Consider the following 3,648-nt stretch of genomic DNA (forward strand, 5'->3'; position numbering starts at 1 on the left):
AACACATCTCACGTCCACTTTTGCAGAGCCTGAGGTACTCCAAGCTCGTTCGACTCTTTCATTCACTCTGCTCCTGTCTCTGTCTTGAAATGCTATTTCTTCCCCCTCTTTGCGTATCTCTCCCTCATCTTTCAGGTCTTAAATGTATGCCTTTGGAGAAGCTTTCACTGATTTCCTAGGTAAAATTAATTCCTCCTGTTCCTCTTTTTCATCTGTGCTTTTAAACTTTCTTTAAAAGCACTTATTGCAATATGCAATTGTATAACGATGTGATTATGTGTTGAATGCGCATTTCAGTATCTCCATGATGACAGGGATTGGATCTGGTTTTTGTTCATTTACTGTATCCAGTGTTCTCAGAGTCACCAGGGGAGGGTGGTTATGGCATTGGGTGGGACACTTTCTTGCACAGATGTATTAGATTTTGCTCAGTAACAAAGCATAAAACCCAGCCTTCCAGTGGCTTCTAAAACAAACATTGACTTCTCACTCATGGGTCTGTGGGTGAGCTGTCTTCTGCCTAGGCTTGGCTAGGCTCAGGTTTTGGGGTGGTTTCATTCTCAGGTCTGTTTGTCATTCAAAAGGTGAAGAGGAGGTTGTGGCCTAAGCATGTTCATGTTATGCTGGGCGTCACAGCAGAGGAGGAGGTGCAGAACAAAGGCTGCTCTCAAAGCCTCTACTCAGACCCGGCCCACTCTCATCTGCTGGTATCCCGCTGTTCCAAAACCAGCCAGAGGGCCCAAGGTCAACATAAGGGAGAAATCAACCTCCCCTGCCTGTAAGACATAATGTTTCCAAATGGTCCCTTACCAGGCTGCTCTGTAACCACATCAGACCCTGGCACCCGGGACTGCACACTGCAGGCACCATGGTCTGGGCCTCACAATTCTTAGAAACAGGTTCCACTCAGAAGGCCATCGGTGTCCCAGGTGAGGAACGACATGCTCCAAATGTCACCCAGCACAGGTGTCGGAAAAGGAGGAAAACTTTGTCAAGGACCTTGGGTCAGTGCATTTCAGGAAAGCCCTGCCCCCACGTTGACTCCACAGTGTACTTTCACAAAGCCCCTTAGTGTCAAATTCAAGGCTGTCACTTACTGTCAGCTGATGTTTATTGAAAACCTCTTGGGTGCTGGGAGGTGCACTTTTGGGTGGCAACACAGGCAAGAAACCAGGCCTGAGTCAGACCGTTCCTTTGTGGTTTCCCATCCCTCCTCCTTCCTACAGAGTTGTCCCTTTAATTTAGACTCATCCCCATAACCCCTGTGAACCAGCAAGGGACAGCCAGGCAGAGCCCAGGTGACATGAACATAAAACAAATGAGAGAAGAGGATTCATTGATACAAAACCAGGATGTCAGGAACCGTCACTTGAGAAATACATTCTAGTGCTTTAGAACTCTTGTGAATTATGTTATCGGGTTAGTTGAAACGTGGGAAGTCTTTTCCTAGCCATATGCAAAAAGATTGTCTTTACACAGTAGGCAGACCAGAAATACACGCAGAATGAGTGGGAAACCCCATATGTGGTAAGGGAGAAGGGGGAGTGCCAGCAACAGATGCGCCATGACTGAGTACTGGCCATGTCCACACACTGTGCTAACTGCAGTGGCTGCTTTACCGCGTGGTGACGCAACCCTATGACAGAGTACTATTATTATCCCCCATAAACACACAACATACACAGGATTGAAATGCAACTTCAAGAGCTATGCAAACAAGAATAAAGCAAGCGAGTACACAGTATCATGTCTTATGAGTGTTAACTTTGGCGGCAGAAGACTTGGTTCTCGTCCTGTCCAGGCCACTGGAACCCACTATCTGTGGGTGCAGGTCATTTTCCATCATGGAGCTAATACCTGAGCTAAGCACTTAGCTGGGCATTATTTCACTTAATCCTTACAACTGCCTTAGTAGGTGCTTTCCATAGCTCTGCTTCAGCTGAGGTTTAGAGAAGTTAAACCATTTACCCAATATTTGAACTGGATATGTCTGACTCTACAACCGGTCTCTTCCATCCTATTTCGTCCATATAAGCCATAACTTGGGTGCCTTTGTGAACATCAAAAAAGATGTGTATAAAGTCACCTTGGGGAACGTTAAACCTAAGTCGATTAATATTACAAAATCAACTGAGGCCATGTAGAACTTCCTTTAGAAAATTAATACAGCCAATCATCATATTATTTCCCAAATGTTTACTAAGGTGCCTGTTGCAAGCATTATCTTATGTCATCTTTACATAAGCCCAGGAGGAAGCTTCTGCTCTAATTTTTAGATATTAACTTTCGCGTTTCAGGGAAACGCTGTTCGCGTGTGAGGTAAAGCAACAGGAGCCACTCTAAGGCGGCGCGGCATTGCTGTCCGGCATCCTGTATCTCGGTGAGTAGAAAACGCGGGAGCGGGAGGGACTTCCCAGCTCCCGACGCCAGGCACAGGCACAGCCGCCGCGTCAGAGGGAAGGCGACGTGGTTCAACAGCAACAGAGCCATTACTAGCGCTGAGTAGGGATGTAAGGGCAGAGCCGAGTTACCAGAGCTCTCCGAATCGAGTCCAGGGTCTCGACTGCCACAGACGGGTCGCCTCCTCCAGCCCCCGGGACTTTTCCTTGGGAATGTCCGGGCGCGGACCTACTAGCTCCAGAGCCCTATGGGTGATCCCTTTCTGCTGGGCAACTGGGGTTGCGCTTTACACTACAAATTGAAGACGTCACTTTTTCCATTTGTTCTGCAAATGTTTATCGTGCACCGTCCACTCCCTTACAAACTCAATGTGCCGGCGGCAAGAGGCAAGACCGCAGACCTGCGGGCGCTCCTCCCAGTGTCGGCCGGTGTGAGCGGTGGGCGAAGGTGGCCTGGGCACCCGCTCCGAGCCGCGGCAGAGACCCACAGCCTCAGGGCCCGGCCTGCGCGCGCCCGGGGGCAGCTCTGGCCCACGCACATGCACACGCACGGGAGCGCTGGCTCCCGCGTCCCCGGCGCCGGGCGCGGGCGGGAGCCCAGGAGTCAGCTGGAGGGAGCTCGAAGAGGGGCGGGTGCCCGCGAGCGGCGCTCGTGCTTAAGTTCCCGGGCTCCTTAAGCCCCGCCCTTGCCCCGCCCATTCCTTCTCCCGCGCGCGGGCTCAGCGCGCTCTAAACCGCGCGCGTGCGCGCGCGTGCGCAGGCCAGGGCCCTCCGGGGGCGGCCCCGTAGTCTACAACGAAAGCGTCGGCAAGGGCCCGGATTAACCCTTTCTCTGCTCGCCCACTCAGAGACCCGGTCGGGTTCCGTGCCTGCGCAAGCCGGCGGCGCGCCTTCCCCCCAGCCCGCACCGCGCATGCACGGGAAGGGGGGGGCGGTGGGGGTGTTCACGGCCGGCTAGACATTCTGTGCTCGTGCAGGAGGAGGGCTGCTACCATCAGGGACGTGCACGATTTCCCCCACCCCGCCCCCTCCCCAAACTCCAAAAAAAATCCAAAACACACTGCCACCCACCGTGCCCCCGCGCCCCGAGCCCATCCCGTCCCGGCCTGCGTTTGCTAGCGAGCGCGGGGAACCCACGGGAGTGTCTGTGGCTCTGCCAGGCTGCAGGTAAGCGCGGGCCAGGGTGCGGAAGGGGCTGGGGCCGTCCGTGAGGCGGGCGCGGGGGCGGCCGGCGCTGGCGGGGCGGCCC

At 53.6% G+C, this 3,648-nt stretch overlaps 1 protein-coding gene across 2 annotated transcripts in view; it reads left to right on the top strand.

Moving 5' to 3' along the window:
- The first annotated feature begins 3,189 nt into the window (after positions 1-3,189).
- Positions 3,190-3,648, top strand: part of ZBTB14 (zinc finger and BTB domain containing 14) — a 7,354-nt gene continuing 6,895 nt past the window's right edge. For both annotated transcript variants that reach the window (XM_017867922.1, XM_017867926.1), the window contains exon 1: positions 3,190-3,566. The gene's annotated coding sequence lies outside the window, so the exon portion shown is untranslated. The remainder of the gene's footprint in view (positions 3,567-3,648) is intronic.

Source organism: Rhinopithecus bieti, unplaced genomic scaffold (genome assembly GCF_001698545.2).
Source record: "Rhinopithecus bieti isolate Rb0 unplaced genomic scaffold, ASM169854v2 scaffold_3856, whole genome shotgun sequence".
NCBI lineage: Eukaryota > Metazoa > Chordata > Mammalia > Primates > Cercopithecidae > Rhinopithecus > Rhinopithecus bieti.